At 44.0% G+C, this 20,413-nt stretch overlaps 1 long non-coding RNA gene across 1 annotated transcript in view; it reads left to right on the top strand.

Annotated features, from left to right (window-relative positions):
• LOC122233230 overlaps nucleotides 1-18,840 on the top strand; it is a 51,117-nt gene extending 32,277 nt beyond the window's left edge. Inside the window, exon 3 of the long non-coding RNA XR_006210749.1 lies at nucleotides 18,535-18,840. This is a non-coding gene — a long non-coding RNA (uncharacterized LOC122233230). The remainder of the gene's footprint in view (nucleotides 1-18,534) is intronic.
• Nucleotides 18,841-20,413: the final 1,573 nt, after the last annotated feature.

Raw genomic sequence — 20,413 nt, forward strand, 5'->3', positions numbered from 1 at the left:
TTACATCTTTGGTTAGATTTATTGCTAGGTATTTTATGCTTCTTGGTGCAATTGTGAATGGGATCAGTTTCTTTATTTGTCTTTCTGTTGGTTCACTGTTAGTGTATAAGAATGCAACTGATCTCTGTACATTGATTTTGTATCCTGCAACTTGGCTGAATTCATGTATCAGTTCTAGCAGACTTTTGGTGGAGTCTATCGGATTTTCCATGTATAATATCATGTCATCTGCAAAAAGCGAAAGCTTGACTTCATCTTTGCCCATTTTGGTGCCTTTGATTTCCTTTTGTTGTCTGATTGCTGATGCTAGAACTTCCAACACTATATTAAACAACAGCGGTGAGAGTGGGCATCCCTGTCGTGTTCCTGATCTCAGGGAAAAAGCTCTCAGTTTTTCCCCACTGAGGATGATGTTAGCTGTGGGCTTTTCATAAATGGCTTTTATGATCTTTAAGTATGTTCCTTCTATCCCGACTTTCTCAAGGGTTTTTATTAAGAAACAGTGCTGGATTTTGTCAAAGGCCTTTTCTGCATCGATTTACAGGATCATATGGTTCTTCTCTCTTTTTTTTTTTTTTTTTTTTATTAATGTGATGTATCACGTTGATTGATTTGCGAATGTTGAACCAGCCCTGCATCCCAGGAATGAATCCCACTTGATCATGGTGAATAATTCTTTTTATATGCCATTGAATTCGATTTGCTACTATCTTATTGAGAATTTTTGCATCCATATTCATCAGGGATATTGGCCTGTAGTTCTCTTTTTTTACTGGGTCTCTGGTTTAGGAATCAAAGTAATACTGGCTTCATAGAATGAGTCTGGAAGTTTTCCTTCCCTTTCTATTTCTTGGAATAGCTTGAGACGGATAGGTATTATCTCTGCTTTAAATGTCTGGTAGAACTCCCCTGGGAAGCCATCTGGTCCTGGACTCTTATTTGTTGGGAGATTTTTGATAACCGATTCAATTTCTTCGCTGGTTATGGGTCTGTGCAAGCTTTCTATTTCCTCCTGATTGAGTTTTGGAAGAGTGTGGGTGTTTAGGAATTTGTCCATTTCTTCCAGGTTGTCCAATTTGTTGGCATATAATTTTTCATAGTATTCCCTGATAATTTTTTGTATCTCTGAGGGATTGGTTGTAATAATTCCATTTTCATTCATGATTTTATCTATTTGGGTCATCTCCCTTTTCTTTTTGAGAAGCCTGGCTAGAGGTTTGTCAATTTTATTTTTTCAAAAACCCAACTCTTGGTTTCGTTGATCTGCTCTACAGTTTTTTTAGATTCTAGGTTGTTCATTTCTGCTCTGATCTTTATTATTTCTCTTCTTCTGCTGGGTTTAGGCTGCCTTTGCTGTTCTGCTTCTATTTCCTTTAGGTGTGCCGTTGCATTTTGTATTTGGGATTTTTCTTGCTTCTTGAGATAGGCCTGGATTGCGATGTATTTTCCTCTCAGGACTGCCTTCACTGCGTCCCAAAGCGTTTGGATTGTTGTATTTTCATTTTCGTTTGTTTCCAGATATTTTTTAATTTCTTCTCTAATTTCCTGGTTGACCCACTCATTCTTTAGTAGGGTGTTCTTTAACCTCCACGCTTTTGGAGGTTTTCCAGACTTTTTCCTGTGGTTGATTTCAAGCTTCATAGCATTGTGGTCTGAAAGTATGCATGGTATAATTTCAATTCTTGTAAACTTATGAAGGGCTGTTTTGTGACCCCGTATATGATCTATCTTGGAGAATGTTCCATGTGCACTCGAGAAGAAAGTATATTCTGTTGCTTTGGGATGCAGAGTTCTAAATCTATCTGTCAAGTCCATCTGATCCAATGTATCATTCAGGGCCCTTGTTTCTTTATTGACCGTGTGTCTAGATGATCTATCCATTTCTGTAAGTGGAGTGTTAAAGTCCCCTGCAATGACCACATTCTTATCAATAAGGTTGCTTATGTTTATGAGTAATTGTTTTGTATATTTGGGGGCTCTGGTATTCGGCACATAGACATTTATAATTGTTAGCTCTTCCTGATGGATAGACCCTGTAATTATTATATAATGCCCTTGTTCATCTCTTGTTACAGCCTTTAATTTAAAGTCTAGCTTGTCTGATATAAGTATGGCTACTCCAGCTTTCTTTTGGCTTCCAGCAGTATGATAAATAGTTCTCCATCCCCTCACTCTCAATCTGAAGGTGTCCTCAGGTCTAAAATGAGTCTCTTGTAGACAGCAAATAGATGGGTCTTTTTTATCCATTCTGATACCCTATGTCTTTTGGTTGGCGCATTTAATCCATTTACATTCAGTGTTATTATAGAAAGGGGTTTAGAGTCATTGTGATGTCTGTATGTTTTATGCTTGTAGTGATGTCTCTGGTACTTTGTCTCACAGGATCCCCCTTAGGATCTCTTGTAGGGCTGGTTTAGTGGTGACAAATTCCTTCAGTTTTTGTTTGTTTGGGAAGACCTTGATCTCTCCTTCTATTCTAAATGACAGACTTGCTGGATAAAGGATTCTCGGCTGCATATTTTTTCTGTTTAGCACACTGAAGATATCGTGCCAGTCCTTTCTGGCCTGCCAAGTTTCAAAAGAGAGATCAGTCACGAGTCTTATAGGTCTCCCTTTATATGTGAGGGCACGTTTATCCCTTGCTGCTTTCAAAATTTTCTCTTTATCCTTGTATTTTGCCAGTTTCACTATATGTCATGCAGATCTATTCAAGTTACGTCTGAAGGGAGTTCTCTGTGCCTCTTGGATTTCAATGCCTTTTTCCTTCCCCAGTTCAGGGAAGTTCTCAGCTATAATTTCTTCAAGTACCCCTTCAGCACCTTTCCCTCTCTCTTCCTCCTCTGGGATACCAATTATGCGTATATTATTTCTTTTTAGTGTATCACTTAGTTCTCTAATTTTCCCCTCATACTCCTGGATTTTTTTTATCTCTCTTTTTCTCAGCTTCTTATTTTTCCATAACTGTATCTTCTAGTTCACTTATTCTCTCCTCTGCCTCTTCAAACCGAGCCGTCATGGTTTCCGTTTTGTTTTGCATTTCGTTTAAAGCGTTTTTCAGCTCCTCGTGACTGTTCCTTAGTCCCTTGATCTCTGTAGCAAGAGATTCTCTGCTGTCCTCTATACTGTTTTCAAGCCCAGCGAATAATTTTATGACTATTATTCTAAATTCACTTTCTGTTATATTATTTAAATCCTTTTTTATCAGTTCATTAGCTCTTGTTATTTCCTGGACATTCTTCTGAGGGGAATTCTTCCGTTTGGTCATTTTGGATAGTCCCTGGAGTGGTGAGGACCTGCAGGGCACTTCCCCTGTGCTGTGGTGTATAACTGGAGTTGGTGGGCAGGGCCGCAGTCAGTCCTGATGTCTGCCCCCAGCCCACCACTGGGGCTACAGTCAGACTGGTGTGTGCCTTCTCTTCCCCTCTCCTAGGGGCGGGATTCACTGTGGGGAGGCGTGGCCCATCTGGGCTACTTGCACACTGCCAGGCTTGTGTTGTTGGGGATCTGGCGTATTAGCTGGGGTGGGTAGGCAAGGTGCACGGGAGCAGGAGGGGTAGGCTTACCTCACTTCTCCTTAGGTGATCCACTTCTGGAGGGGCCCTGTGGTAGCGGGAGGGAGTCAGACCCGCTGCCGGAGATTCGGCTCCGCAGAAGCACAGAGTTGGGTGTTTGTGCAGAGCGAGCAAGTTCCCTGGCAGGAACTGGTTCCCTTTGGGATTTTGGCTGTGGGATGGGCGAGGGAGATGGCGCTGGCGAGCGCCTTTGTTCCCCACCAAACTGAGCTCTGTCGTCCGGGGGCTCAGCAGCTCTCCCTCCCTTTGTCTTCCAGCCTTCCCGCTTTCTGAGCAGAGCTGTTCACTATGACCTCCCAGACGCTAAGTCGTGCTTGCTGTCGGAACACACTCTGTCCGGCCCCTCCGCTTTTGCCAGCCAGACTCGGGGGCTCCGCTTGGCCGGCAGGCTGCCCCTCCGCCCCAGCTCCCTCCCGCCAGTCTGTGGAGCACGCACCGCCTCGCCGCCCTTCGTACCCTCTTCTGTGGGCCTCTCGTCTGCGCTTGGCTCTGGAGACTCCGTTCTGCTAATCCTCTGGCGGTTTTCTGGGTTATTTAGGCAGGTGCAGGTGGAATCTAAGTGATCAGCAGGACGCGCGGTGAGCCCAGCGTCCTCCTATGCCGCCATCTTCTTATCTCTCTCCTCATGTTTTCTCTGCTTTTAGATTTTTGACGTAAGAACCCCCCACCTTTTTTTTTCCCAAACAACCAGTCTCATTTAGGACAAAATTACTCTTTTTTTTAACCTTTAACAAAAAATGTATTTGCATTCCTTATATATATATTTTTATATATCTACTTTTTACATGCAGAGTTGCTTTCCTTATTTTCATTAATCTTAACTACATTTAGCAGAATTTTAACTCTTAAAAATCTTGGTCTCCGGTGAAAACTAAGTAGTGACCAATTGTGAACTGTTGCATCACAATTTCTTAGATGGCAAACTTATGAATCAATTAAGCACAAAGAATGTTTTCCAACATATCCAAATACCCTTAGTTTTTCTGCAACAAGTCAAAAGCACAAACCTACATGTAAGAGGATTTAGCCTCTTATATTGTTAGATATCCAATGAATTCAATCCCAATTTATCATTCAAGCAAAAACTTTAACATTTTAGGGTTACTAAAGACTTTAAAAGCAATCTTAACAATTACCCATGAAAACTATGTGACAAAGTTAACCATTAACTTAAGTCATCCTTTTGCTAACAAATTGAAACAGAGATAACATGAGCTTATTTGACCTTCAGCAAATCTAAGGAGAATAAAAGGTTATTTTAATTTAATGTTGATAATTATTGTCTATCTCAAAGCAACAAACTTAAAGTAGTTTAAACACTGTTCCCCCATGGTTAATTTTTACCTAGAGCATTGGTGGGGAAATCTGAAATGGATGGTCTTCACTCCATGACCTCTAGGGTGGAAGGAGGAGCTGATGGTTCCTGAGGCATTGAGGAGTCAGTTATGCAGGCCACCTCCCAGGTGGTGCAGAAACAGGAGTGGGAGAAGGGAAGGCAGAAGATGTGAGGTGCCAGCATAAGGCAGAGAAGGAGAATTCCCAGTTTTAAATCTTGTCAGCTCAGACAGAGGAGCGGACTCCAGGTTTCTTTTCTTTTGTTTTGTTTTCCACTAGTGGAGTTAGGCAGTCCATGTCAGTCCGGAGAAGACAGGGAATTTCCCTGAAACAAAAGAAGTTTCGGTAGCTGCTTGGGAATATTCCTTAAAGTCCTTGTTCTGAGGTAGAGTAACCAGAGACAGTTGTCTCTAATTATCATAATCACTGACCCAGGAAATGAATGAGAGACAAGTCCCCACACACAGTTATACAGCGACTCCAACCTGCTGCCCAGCGCCTTAAGAGTTGCGTCTTCATTTCTCATCACTTGTGGAACTACTAGGACAACTCTCGGAGGTGATCAGGCTCCCCTTCTGCTTCTTAGGGGAAGGTCTGCCAAAACGAACCCAGATTTCTATCAGTCTGATGGGCGGAGCTCCCTGAGCTGGTTCCTAGGCCTCATGGGTTCCTTTGGTGCACACCAGGTCCTTGCCCTGGTCCACTGGTGCCAGGCAAGGTCACCTCTCCCAGCGCTCTGAGGTTCGTATCCCTGGTGGCAAAGGAGGTGGAAATGGACTGTCTCCGAATCTGGGATGTGAACCCCCAAGTAATGTAGCAGGATTCTCACACAGAGAGTCATGACACTAAGGCTTTTCTTTCCAGGAAGCAACTTTATGCATGCCGGCACTGCTCAGTTGGGTTTGTATCCAAAGAACTGACCTCCAAACACCACGTGGTGTAATTTTTTATACATTTTTTTTTACTTTTTTGCCTCTCATATATATAGGCACACAAACATGTAGCCTGATTAAGTAGTCTCATGGTACAACGTTGTAAGGGATATTGTCATGTACGTGTATAACCAGGTTGCCTTGAGGTTTTTTTTTTTTTTCTCGCTTAGGGAGGGGACACTACCACAGGATGTATTCCCAGCAGTCTCCAAAATGGAAATGGCCATTTACTTGCCTATTTACCCTGTGGAAAGCAGGCTAGGCTAGTGACTTCCCGCTCCTGTAGTGTTTCCATGATCACCCAAGTTCTCTAGAGATTTGGACTTACATCTCATGAGATTTGGCCTTAGATCTTGAGAGAGCTGCCCATAGATCACATGAGAGCAAGGTTCCTTGTGTGTTAGTTCTGATGGAGTTTGTGGTCTTTTGTGTTACCCTGTTTTTATCCAGCAATCTCCAAGACAGCAATGTCTCAGCCCTGCCTGTTTGCATTGCAAGATCGAGGCTAGTCTAAGGTGTTCTCCCACCTGCTGAGTTCCCTCAAGATGTGACCTGAGATACTGCAAGATTTAAACTTAGATCTTAGATAGTTGGCTTTAGATCTCAAGGGATTTGCCCCTGGACCACATAAGATTTGTAAACAGGGAAGAGTGACTGCTCTTTATGGGGCCTGGAGACACACAGATTGTGCTGAAATGTCCAAAGTCTTGAAAAGTTTTCAGGAAGTCTGTGTGTGTGTTCAAAGTAGCCATTTGCTGTTTATTTCTCCCTACCCTCCTGACCTCCAGTTTCTATCACCTGTAGTTTAGCACAAAAAATGGGTGGTACAGCCCATTCGTTCCTATTTCATTGGCCCATGTTTATCCCTAATCCACCTAGACCTCCAGAAGGCAGGAAGTAGGAGCAAGGCATATCATGTGCTAGTTTTGTTGGGGTCTATGGGTTTTTGTTTGACCCTATATGAACCCAGAAGTCCCCAACCCAGGAATGTCACAGCCTTGCCAATTTTCCCTGCAGTTACCAGGCTATGGCTAGGGGGTTCCCACTCCTGCCCAGTTACTGTAAGATCTGGCCCCATATCTTTCAAGATCTGGACTTAGATATTGTGAGATTTAATCTTTGATCTCGCAAGATTGGCCCCTATATAACATGAGTTTTCTGAAAAGGGAAGCATGGCTGCATTTTCCAGGTCCAGGACAGACATGGACTTTGCTGAAATGAACAAATCCTGGGAAAGCTCTCAGTGAGTCTGTTTGTGTCTTCACAGGATCCAGTTCATATGTGCATTGTTTCACCCTACCCCTCATCCCCTCTAATTCCTATCACCTGTAGTTTAGCTTGAAAGCAGGGGGATGTGGCCCATTCATTCCTATTTCATAGGTTTGTGTTTAGCCCTACTGCACCTAGACCACCAAGAGGCAGGAAGTATGAGTCAGGCACCATGTGTGCTAGTGCAGGTGGCATCTGTGGGCTTTTGTTTGACCCCCTTTGTAGCTAGCAATCTACAATCCAGGAATGTCCCCTCCTTGCCAATTTTTTCCTGCAGGATTGAGGCTACTCTAGGGAGTTGCCATTCCTGCTGGATTCCATTGGATTTGGCCCAAAGTCTCTCCAGACTTGCCTTAGATACATCACGCAAGATTTGCCAACAGGGAAGTATGGCTACATTTTAGGAGGGTAGGAAAGAGACTGTGATGAAATGTCCAAAGTTGGGAAAGCTCTCAGGGAGTCTCTTTGTTCATAGGATCCAGTTCCAGTGCAAGTTGTTTCTCCCTACCCCTCATGCCTTCCAGTTTATATCACCTGTAGTTTAGCATGAAAAACTGGAAGTCTGGACCATTCATTCCTATTTCATAGGTCTGTGTTTATCCCTGCTGCACCTAGAACACCGAGAGTCAGGGAGCATGAGTGAGGCACCTCGTGTTAGTGCTAGTGGCATCTGTAAGCTTTTCTTTGACTCGCTTTGTCCCCAGAAGTCCTCAATCCAGGAATGTCCCAGCTCTGGGACACTGCAAGATGATACAATGCTAGGGAGCTGTTCCAGTTAAATTTAGCTGAGCTCTCATGAGATTTGGACTTATATCTCATGAAATTTGCCCTTAGATCTCACTAGATTTCTTTCTAGAGCACACAAGAGTGAGGAAACTCATATGTTAGTGCCGATGTCTTCAGTGGGATTTTGTTTGACTCCTTTTGTACAGTATTCCCCAACCCAGGAATGTCCCAGCCCTACCCACTTACCTAGCAGGAATGAGGCAACCCTAGGGAGTTCACACTCCTGACAAGTTCCCTGAAGGTTTGGCACTAGATCTCATGAGATTTGGCTTTAGATCTCTCGAGATTTGCTTCTAGAGCACCTGAGAGCCAGGCACCTTGTGTGTTGGTGCTGGTGGTGGATGTGGGCTTTTCTTTGACCCCATTTGTACCCAGTCACCCCCAATTCAGGAATATCAAGAATGAGGCTATGGTAGGGAGTTTGGGCGGCTAATCTGTTGCCACAAGATTTAACACAAGATCTTCAAAATTTAGACTTATATTTCATGAGATTTGGCCTTAGATCTCCTGAGATTTCCTTCTAGAGCACATAAGAGTGAGGCATGTCCTTGTTTACTGCTGGTGGTAGCTGTGGGGTTTTGACAGTTTATATCCATCGGTTTGCAATCCAGGAATGTTCCAGGCCTGCTATTTACCCAACAGGAATGAGGCTACTCTAGGGAGTTTGCACTCCTTCCAAGATCTCACAATATTTGGCTCAAGATATTGTGAGATATGGACATGTATCTCATGAGATTTAGCCTTCAAACTTTGGAGATTTGCTTCCAGAGCACACAAGAGCAAGGGACCTTGTGTGTTTGTGCTGGTGGTGTCTGTGGGCTTTTATTTTACCCCATTTGTACCTCGTATTCCCCATCCAGAATGTCTCTTTACCCATCAGGAAAAGCAGTTATGCTAAGTTGCTGCTCCTAAGGACACCGGCAATATTTGATCTGAGATCTCATGAAATCTGGATTTAAATCTCATGCAATTATCCTGAGATGACACGAGAGTTGCTTCTAGAGCACATGAGAGTGAGGCATCTCATGTGTTCCTGCTGGTGACTTCTGTGGCCTTTTTTTTTTTTTTTTTTACCCCATTTGTATCCAGCAGTCACCAAACCAGGAATGTTTAAACCCTACAAATTTACCCTGCAGGAATAAGGCCAGGCTAGGAAGTTCACACTCCTGCCACATTCCCATGGGATTTGGCCCAAATTTTGCAAGATTTGGACTTTGATCACGTGAGGTACGACCTTAGATATCACAAGATTTGTCCCTAAATCACATGAGGTATGTCAACAGGGAAGCCTGGCTGCATTTTAGGGGGGGAGGACAGACGCAGTTTGCACTAAAGTGTCCAAAGCCTGGGAAAGTTCTCAGGGGGGTTGTTTCTGTGTCCACAGGAGCCAGGTCCTGTGCCCATTGTTTCTTCCTACACCTAATGAATTACACTTTCTGTTACCTGTAGTTTAGCCTGAAAAACTGGCTGCCCAGTCTATTTGTTCCTATATCATGCATCCGTGTTTAGATGTACTGCATATAGAGCACCATGAGGCAGGAAGTATGAATGAGGCACCTCTTGTGTTAGTGCTGATGGTGTCTGTGGAATTCTGTGTTACCCCACTGGACCCAGCAGCCACTAATATAGGAATGTCCTACCTTTGCCAATTTACCCTGCAGGAAGGATGCTAGGCATGGGAGTTCCTGTTCCTGCCATGTTCCCTCAAGATTTGGCACATTATCTCATGATATTTGGATTTAGATCTCTTGAGATGTGGCCTTATATCTCACAAGATTTGCCCCTAGATCACACCAGATTTGCCAACAGGGAAGCATGGCTGTGTTTTAGCATGGCAGGACAGACACTATATGTGCTGAAATGTCCAAAGCCTGGAAAAGCTCCCAGGGAGTCTATGTTTTTGCAGGAGCCAGTTCCTGTGCACGTTGTTTCTCCCTACCCCATGTATCCTCCAGTTTCTATCACATCTAGTTTAGCATGAAAAATGGGTGATTTGGCCTATTTGTTCTATATACTTGGGTCCTTATTTAATCCTACTGCACCTAGATTGCCAAGAGGTATTAGTATGAGTGAGACACCATGTGTGTTAGTGCCAGTGGCTTCTGTGGGTTTTGTTTTACCCCATTTGTAACCAGCAGGCCCTAATCCAGGAATATCCCAACCCTGCCCATTTACCATGCAGGAATGAGCGTAGGCTAGTGTGTTACTGATCCTGCCCATTCCCCAAGAGATTTGGCTTGAGCTATTGCAAGATTTGGATTTAGATCTCATAATATTTGGCCTTAGATCAAGCATAATTTGCCTCTAGAACACACAAGATTTGTGAAAAGGGAAGCATGGCTACGTTTTAGTGGGGCAGGACAGGCACAGACTGAGCTGAAATGTCCAACACCTGGTAAAGTGCTCAGGGAGCCTCTTTGTGTATCGCAGGAGCAGGCTGTTAGTTCCTACCCCTCATGCCCTCCAGTCCTATCACCTGTAGTTTAGCATGAAAAATGGGCAGTGTGGCACATTAGTTCCAAATTCATTGTTCCTTGTTTAGCCCTACTACTTCTAGAATGCCAAAAGAAAGGATGTATGAGTGAGGCACCTCATGTGTTAGGGCTGGTGGCATCTGTTCGCTTTTGCTTGACCCTGTTTGTACCCAGAAGTCCGCAGCCCTACTAATTTAGCCTGTAACAATGAGGCTAGACTAGTGAGTTCCTGCTGCTGCCGAGTTCCCACAAGATTTGGCCTGAAATCTCACAAGATTTAGACTTAGATATTGCAAGATTTGGCTTTGATCTCATAAGGTTTGCCCCTAGCTCACATGAGGTTTGTAATATGGAAGTGTAGCTACATTTGGGAGACCAGGACAGACACAGACTGAGCTGAAATAGCCAAAGCCTGGGAAAGCTCTCAGGAGCTCTCTTTGTGTGTTCACAGGATCCAGTTCCTGTGCACACTGAACATAACTTCTCCTTACCTCTCAGCCACCCTGTTTCTATCACCTGTAGTTTAGCCTGAAAATAGTTGGTCCATCATATTCATTCCGATTTCATTGGTCTGTGTTTAGCCATACTGCACCTAGAGCCCCAAGAGGCAGGAAGTATGAGAGAGGTACTTCATGTGCTAGTGCTGGTGGTGTTTGTGAGCTTTTGTTTGACCTTGTTTGTACCCAACATTCTCCAATCCAGGAATGACATAGCATTGCCAAATTACCCGGGAACAAGTCTAGGCTAGTGAGTTCCCACTATTGCTGAGTTCCCTCCAGACATTACCCAAAATCTTGCAAGATTTGGCCTTAGATCTTATGACATTTGCCCCTAGATCACACGAGAGTGAAGCACCATGTGTGTTGGTGCTGGTGGGGCCTGTGTGCTTTTGGTTGACCTTGTTTGTACCCAGCATTGCCCAATCCAGGAATGTCCAAGCCCTGTAAATATACCTGCAGGAATGAGGCTTGGCTAGGGAGTTCCTGATCCTGCTAAGATCATGAAGGTTTTGGCCCAAGGTCTCACAAGATTTGGCTTTAGATCTGTTGAGATTTTCCTCTAGATCACACGGGATTTTTCAACAGGGAAGTGTAGCTGTGTTTTAGAAGGCCAGGAAAGACACAGACCATGCTGAAATACCCAAAGCCTGGGAAAACTCTAAAGGAGTCTGTGTATTCACAGGAGCCAGATTCTGTGCACGTTGTTTCTCCCTACCCTCTATACCCTCCAATTTCTATCACCTCTAGATCAGCTTGAAAAACAGGCAGTCCAGCCCAAAAGGCAGGAATTATGAGGGATGCACCTTGTTCATTAGTGCTAGTGACATTTGTGGACTTTTGTTTTATCCCTTTGGACCCAGCAGTACCCAATGAAGGAATGTCCAAACATCACCAATTTACCCTGCAAGAACGAGGCTAGGCTAGGTTGTTCCAAATCCTACTGTTTTCTGGCAAGAATTGTCCCTAGATTTCCCAAGATTTGGACTGAGATCTCATGATATTTGACCTTAGATCTCACAAGATTTTCCTCTAGATCACAGGAGATTTGTCAACATCGAAGTGTGGCTGTGTTTTGGGGGCCAGGACAGACACAGACTTCACAATCCAAATCCTAGGATTGCTCTCAGAGAGTTTGTGTTCACAGGAGCCAGTTCTTGTGCACATTGTTTCTCCCTACCTTTCATGCCCTCCAGTTTCTATCACCTGTAGTTTAGCCTAAAAAATGGAAGGCTTAACATATTTATTCCAATTTCATCGGTCAATGTTTATCCCTACTGTACCTAGAATGCCATGAGGCAGAAAGTATGAGTGAGGCACCTCATGTGTTAGTGCTGATGGTGTCTGTGGGCTTTTATTTGACCCCATTTGTACCCAGCATTCCCCATTGCAGGAATGTCCCAGCCCTACCCATTTACCATGCAGTACCAAGCCTACACTGGGGAGTGCACATTCGTCCCATATTCCCTCAAGAGATGGCTGGAGATCTTGTGAGATTTGGACTTAGATCTCAGGAGATATACCCCGTGATCACACAGGATTTGTCAACAGGGAAGTGTGACTACCTTTTAGTGGGTCAGGACAGACACAGACTTCACTGAAATGTCTAAAGCCTCAGAGCTGTCAGGGAGGCTATGCATTTACAGGACGCTTTTTCTATGCTCCTTGCTTGTCCCTACATCTCCTGCCTTCCTGTTTCTATCACATGTAGTTTTAACATGAATAATGGGCCATCCACCCCAGTCATTCCTATTTTATTTGTCTTTGTCTAGCACTACTTCACCTAGAAGGCTGAGAGTGGCAGGAAGAATGACCGCAGCACCTCCTGTATTTGCAATGTTGCCCTTGGCTTGCATTTCTGTGACATTAGTTGCTCTAAGCAGTCCCCAATCCAGAAATGTCTGAGCCCTATTTACCCTACACAAAATGGGTAACTGCACAAAATGGCTAAACTGTAGAGTTACCTGGCTGTCAAGTTCCTAAAATATACGGCCTGAGATCTCCCGAGATTTGGACTTAGATCTTGAGAGATTTGTCTGTAGATTACACAGGTTTGTCAACAGGGAAGTCTTGCTGAGTTTTAGGGGGCCAGAATAGACACAGACAGGATGAAATGTCAAAATTCTGGGAAAGCACTCAGCCATTCTGAGTGCTCACAGGAGCCCATTCCTATGCACATTCTTTCTCCCTACACCTCATACCCGGCAGTTTTTATCACCTGGGGTTTAGTATGAAAAATGAGCAGTCTGACCCATTGGTTTCTAATTCTTAACCTCCTGTGTTAGTGCTAGTGGTGTCTGTGTCATTCTGTTCAATTCTGTTTGTATCCAGCAGACCCCAATCCAGGAATGTTCCAGCCCTGCCAATTTACTCTGCAGGAAGGAGGCTAGGCAGGGGAGTTCCCATTCCTGCAGAGTTTTCGTGAGACTTGGCCCCATATCTTGTCATATTTGGAGTTAGATCTCATGGGATTTGCCTTTTGATCTCACAAGACTTGCCCCTAGATCACATGAGATTTGTCAACAGGTAAGCCCTGCTGCATTTGGAAGGGGGGGAGTTGTGGAGCAGAATTGGAAAGGACTGGCTGAAATGTTCAAAGCCTGGGAAAGCTCTCAGGGTGTATGTGTGATCACAGGAGCTAGATCCTTTGCATATTGTTTATCCCTACCCCTCATGCACTCTGGTCTCTATCATCTGTAGTTTAGCATGAAAAACATGTGGTCTGGCTCATTCATTCCTATTTTATTGGTATGTGTAGCCCCTACTTCACCTGGAACACTAGATCATGGACGTATGAATAACAAACCTCCTGTATTTGCACTGTTGCCTACTGTGTGCATTTGTGGGACCCTGGTTGTTCCCAGCAGTCCCCAATCCAAGAAGGTCCCATCTCTGCAAATTTACCCTTCACAAACGAGGCGAGGATAGGGAGTCCCAACTCCTACCCACTTCCTATGAGATTTGGCCTGAGATCTCTCCAGTTTGGGCCTTGGATCTCAGGAGATTTGCCCCTAAATCACATGAGATTTGTCAACATGCTAGACAAGCTGCACTTTACTGAGGCAGGACAGACAGAGACTGCATGAAATAGTCAAAGCTTTGGAGCTCTCAGAGATTCTGTTTATAGGAGCTGGTTCCCTAAGCATGTTGCTTCTCCCTACCCCTCATGCCCTTCTGTTTCTATCACCTGTAGTTTAGCATGAAAAATGGGATGTCTGGCCCATCTGTTCCTATTTCATTGGTACATGTTTAGCCCTGCTGCACCCAGAATGCGGAGATCCTGGAAACATAAGCAAGGCATCTCCTGTATTTGCACTGTTGACATCTGTGTATGTTTGTGAAATCCAGGAATTTGCCATCCCTGCCAACTTACCCTCCACTAAGAGGCTGGGTTAGGGAGTTACCATTACTCCCAGTTCCTGCAATATGTGCCCCAAGATCTCGTGATATTTGGACTTAGATCTCACAAGATTTGCCCCTAGATCACCTGATATTTTACAACAGGGGAGCCTGGCTATGTTTTAGGGGGCAAGAAAGACACAGACTGCACTTAAATGTCCAAAGCCTGGGAAAGCTCTCAAGGAGTGTTGTTGTGTGTTGTCAGGAGCCAGTTCTTGTGCACATTATTTCCCCCTACCCCTCCTGTACCCCAGTTTCCATCTCCTGTGGTTTAACATGTAAAACAGGACATCCAGCCCATTCCTTCTCATTTCATTGGTCCATGTTTAGTCCTACTGTACCTAGAAGCCAGGGTTCCAGATGGGCCAGGAACAGATGGAAGTATGAGCAAGACACCTCCTGTGTTAGTGCTGGTGGTTGTCTGTAGGCTGTTGTGGGACCACAATTGTTCCCAGCAGTCCTCAATCCAGGAACATCTCAGCCCTGCCAATTTACCCTGCATGAAAGAGTCTAGACCAGGGCATTCCCACTCTTTCTGAGATCCCAAGAAATTGGTCTGAGGTCTGGCAAGATTTGGCCTTAGGTCTTGAGACATGAAGTATGAGGTTGACGCCTTGTGTCTTCTGCTGGTTACATGTATAGGACTCTTGTGGGTTCATGGGTTTTCCCTAGTTTTCCCAATTCAGGAATATCACAACCTACGTACTTACCTTGCAGAAAAGAAACTAGGGTAGGGTTTTCCCCTTCTGCTGAGTTCTCACAAGATGTGGCTTGAGGACTTGTGCGGTTTTGCCCTAGATCTCTGAGACTTGTCCCTAGATCATGCTAGATTTGTCAACAGGGAAGATGTGGCTGCCTTTTAGAGGAGTAGAACAGACACAGACTCTCCTGAAGTGTCTAAATTTCTGGAAAGTGCCCAGGGAGTCTATTTTTATGTTAACAGGAGCCAATTCCTATGCACTGTGCTTCTCCCCACACCTTTGGCACTCCTGTTTGTTGCACATCAACTTTATTGTGTATCACTGGTCTAGTGATAGATACCTATTGTGTATCACTGGCTAGTCTGGTCCATTGGCTCATCTTTATGTGGTGTTTAAGCCACTACACCTACAATGCTGAGAGAGACAGGAAGTTTGAGGGAGATTCTGGTGTCTTTCTGCTGGTTACATGTAGGGGACTATTGTGTGTCTGAAAGTTTTCCCTTGTGTCCCCAATCCAGGAATATTGCATCCCTACCTAGTTGCCCTGCAAAAAAGAGGCTGGACGAGGATATTACTACTCTTGACATCTTCTCAAGATACTTGGCGTGAGATCTTGCAAGATTTTGCCTTAGATCTCAGGGAATTTGCCCCTAGATCATGAGAGATTTTTCAACAGGGAAGAGATGGCTGCATTTTAGGGGTTGGGACAGACACAGACTGCCCTGAAATGTCTAGAGCCCAGGAAAGTGCTTAGGAAGGAGTCTTTCACAGAAGCCAATTCCTGTGCACTGTGCTTATTCCCTCACCTCTGACACTCCTGTTTCTTGCATGTCAACTTTTGTGTGTATCACAGACAAGTCTGATCCATTGGTACTCCTTTCTGTGTCCTGGTGTTTAGCCACTGAACCTAAGATGCAGAGAGAGACAGGGTGTATGAGGGAGATGCCTGTGTCTTTCTGCTCATTACATGTATGAGACTGTTGTGGATCTGTGAGTTTTCTCTTGTGTCCCCAATCCAGGAGTATCACTATTCTATCTACTTACCCTGCAAAAAGAGGCTAGGCTTGGGTGTTCCCTCTCCTGCTCACTACCGTGAGATTTGCCTTGAGATCTTTCATGATTTCTCATTAGATCTTGGGAGATTTGCCCTTAAATCAGTGAAGTTTGTCCACAGGGAAAAGGTGGCTGTGTTTTGGGGGGCCAAGTCAACACAGACTGCCCCAAAATGTCCAAATCCTGGGAAAGTGCTCAGGAAGATTGTTTGTGTGTTCGCAGGAGCCAATCCCTGTGCACTGTGCTTCTCTCCACGCCTCTGACACTCTAGTTTCTTGCACGTCAACTTTTGAATATATCATTGTCCAGTCTGGTCCATTGGCGCTTCTTTCTGTAGTCTGGTGTTTCAACCACTGCACTTAAGATGCTGAGAGAGTCAGGAAGTATAGGGGAGATTCCTTGTATCTTTCTGCTGTTTACATGTATAGGACACTTGTGGGTCCACAGGTTTTCCCTGGTGTCCCAAATCCAGGAATATGACAACCCTACCTAGTCACCCTGCAGAAAAGAGGATAAGCTTGGGTATTCCTGCTCATGCTGAAGTCCTGGGAGATTTGGCCCTAGATATTGCAAGAACCTGGTTTAAATATCATGAGATTTGGCCTAGATCAAGCAAGACTTTTCAAAAGGGATGACTTTCTCAAGTGCCTAAAGCTTGGAGAAGTGCTCAGAAGTCTGTGTTCAGAGGAACTGATTCCTTTACACTGTGCTTCTCCCCACAACTCTAACATTTCAGTTTCCTGCATGTCAACTTTACTGTGTATCACGGGCCAGGCCGGTATGATTAATCAGCACCTGTTTCTTAGGCCTGGTGTTTCACCCACTGCACTATGGTGCTGAGACAGATAGGAAGTGTGAAGAAGATGTCTTGTGTCTTTCTGCTGGTTACATGGAGGGGGCTCTTGTGGTTCTACATGTTTTCCCTGGTGTCCCCAATCCAGGAATATCCCAACCCTACCTAGTTACCCTGCAGAAAAGAGGCTAGGCTAGTGTGTTCCCTCACCTCTGACTTCTCACAAGATTTCACCTTAGATCTCTCAATGTTTGCCCCCTAGAGCACATGATATTTTCCAACAGGGAAGAGATAGCTGTGTTTGGGTGGCAGGACAAATAGAAATGGCTCTGAAGTGTCCAAACAGAAATTCATTAGCATTAATTACATACCTTCTATGTTTCCCAGCCTTTGAGTGTTCATGCAATTCTTTCATTTGAGGCGTAATCTTTTCAACTCTTAACCACTTCACAGTAAACAACCCTCACCCCTACAACCAATATAATTTATGCTATTGAGGGATTCATACAGGAAAGGGGTGTATGTCTCACATTGTCCATGTATAGTCTGACATACTTCTCACATGTCACATAGTTTTCACATGACAGAGAGTGTTAGAGATTGAGAAAGGGAAAAAGCAACTCAAAAAAAATTTTTTTTGGTGACTACTGAACAGAATCGAGTCCTTGGCATATGGTGGGTGTTCAACAAATATTTATTGACTGGATGAAAGCATTTTGCCAATGTCTCTGTTAGAAAATATGTACCATCAGAGTCAGTTATAAAGCCATCTCTTCATTTATTTATTATTTTATTCATTGATTTAAAAACTAGCTGTAAAGCTCCTACTTCTTTGTGCCAGCAACTGGCAATGTAAAGATGAACAATACACAGTCTCTGCCGTTGAGAAAGCCAAGGAATAATCAACATGGACTGTTACTGAACACATGCTCAGTAACACATGTGTTTAGCACACATGTTCTAAATAAATAAATAAATAAATAAATAAGCCTGGGGAAGAGTAACCAGTCTTAAAGCTGTCTTATGCTGGACTGTGTTTAATTCTTGGGCGGTTTTCCCCTAGGGGAGGTGTCATGCTTAAGAATTGTAGTTTGGTGGGAATGCAAGCTGATAAAGCCACTCTGGAAAACAGTATGGAGGTTCCTCAAAAAACTAAAAATAGAACTACCTTACGACCCAGCAATTGCACTACTAGGCATTTATCCACGGGATACAGGTGTGCTGATTTGAAGGGACACATGCACCCCTGTGTTTATAGCAGCACTATCAACAATAGCCAAAGTATGGAAAGAGCCCAAATGTCCACTGATGGATGAATGGATAAAGAAGATGTGGTATATATATATACAGTGGAGTATTACTTGGCAATCAAAAAAAAAAAAATCAGTGTCTCCCTTTCACTCTGTCCCTCCCCTGCTCTCTCTCTCTCTCTTTCAAGTAAGTAAACATTAAAAAAGAATAATTATAATGAGGTAATCTGTTTAAGCTTATTTAGTTCAGTGATTTCCAAACCTGTTAGTCGAATAGCATACTCTAAAAAAACGAAACTCCTGAAATTTAGACTTGAAAGCAAAATGTTGGGCAGAGAGAGATGGTTGGGTCCAGAGTCTCTGACTCTCCTCTGGGTTTTCCCCTCTCGTTAGGATCCTCTCAGCTTACTTTCTGCTGTTGACTCCAGGGCTGTTCTGATGCTTCATTAAAACCTTTTATTTTCTCCTAGCAGAGCTTATACTGGCTGAAAGATCTCAAAGACTTTAATGAACACCTCTAGAAAAATACAAAGAAATAAAAAACACACCAAGAGCCTGATTTCTGGAGTGCAAGTCCCTGATACTACCATATCCAGAAGCTCTCAGGCATTGTCCTCTTCAGATAGTAGCTGAGCTGGCTTATTTTGATCTCCAAAGGGCTGAACCTTACATGCATAGTAACTGGCAAAAGGAAATCTGTTCTTTTGATCAAACTCAACCCCAATCCCCAAAGTACCGGAACTGGTCCTCTATAAAGGCTCACTGCAAAATAAAAGCTGAATGCTATTTTCACAAAAGCAAAAATCTCTTTGAATTTCTTTAAGTTACAAAAAAAAAAAAAGGTACTAATGTAGATGTTTTGTAAAATCCAAGCGGTGCAATGTGAATGTTTTAAAAACAAAGGATACTTGTATTCTAAAAATACCAAGCTGGGACCTCTCCTTCAAATGATAACTCAAGTCAACTGGATTGTTTAACATAACATTCATAAAATATTTCTTAATATTCTTAAAAATGCTATGTGGAAATTTCTTTTCAAAAAGAAATCAGGGTTGGAAAGCTTGAGAAGATGGTGGACTAGGAGAACCCTAAGCTCACCCTGTCCACATTTACTACTAGATATCACTTGCATCCATGTAAATAAAGCAAAGATCAATCCAAAGACAGGCAGAACAAACTCTACAACTAAATGTAGTGAAGAAGCCACATTTGAGAGGTTAGGTAGTTCAGAAATAGTGGTCAGGAGCTGCCTGCAGGAGAGAGTGAGCTGCAGGCATGGAGAGGGGAAAGAAATGGTCCCTCACATCTGGAAGCCCACTCAGGGAAGATGAATCACCACAACATTTAACTGAAATCCAAATGGACCAAATTCTCTGAGTTTGTATAACCATCAATCAGGACATGAAACCTGGAGCTTTAAAAGTCAGCTGACTCAGCAGTGGGTGAGTCAAAGGCCAGTGATAGCTGGGTCCATGCCCTTAAAGAGACAGTAGCCTGCTGAGAGACAACATAGAAGAGACAGCTTGCACAATGCCTGGGGTAAACAGGTGGAAAATGTTTATACTGATTTTGGAGCATGTTGGGAGACTTCCAGGAACAAAGGAGCAGGCAGAATCATTTCCCTCCCTGCCCCACATCTTAAATACAAGGCCATCTGCCGGGGGTGCCACTACACAAACACTGGTTACCTAAGCTGCTAGCAGTGCACCATGCCAATGCATTCTTCTGAGGACTTGTCCACTCCACGTCTGCTGGCCTTGGCCCTGGGCTCAGCACAAATTTTGGTAATACCACACAAACATGCCCTGCCTAGCCACCAGGTACGCAGGCCTCCCACCGCTGGAGCCACCACCTTCACCTCCACATGCTATGACCCAGCAGCCACCATGCTTCAGGAGATCCAGCCTAGGACTAGCAGTGCAGCCCAAATTTTGCTAACACTGCTATTTTGCCCCTGGGCCCTCCTGTGGTCACACCCCTTCAGAGACCACCTTCTGGGCCCCACTAACACCACAGAGAATGAGCACAGCCCACAATAGGTAGAGACTCAGTGAAGATATCTGGAGTGAAAGAATAAGACTCAGACATAATAACAGGATGCAAATAATAGAAATGGGAGACTCTCCTGAAGTCCCAGTTTCTGGTGAACAGGGGACTGCACTGCAGGGCAATATAAGACCTCTTCTTCATAAAGCCACTACTTTCAACAGCAGAAGATGTAACTGATTTTCCTAACACAGAGAAACACACACACACACACACACACACACGTAGACAAAATGAGGAGACAGATGTACATGTCCCAAATGAATGAAAAGGACAGAATCACAAGAGATTTAAGTGAAACAGAAA

This window comes from Panthera tigris, chromosome D4 (genome assembly GCF_018350195.1).
Source record: "Panthera tigris isolate Pti1 chromosome D4, P.tigris_Pti1_mat1.1, whole genome shotgun sequence".
NCBI lineage: Eukaryota > Metazoa > Chordata > Mammalia > Carnivora > Felidae > Panthera > Panthera tigris.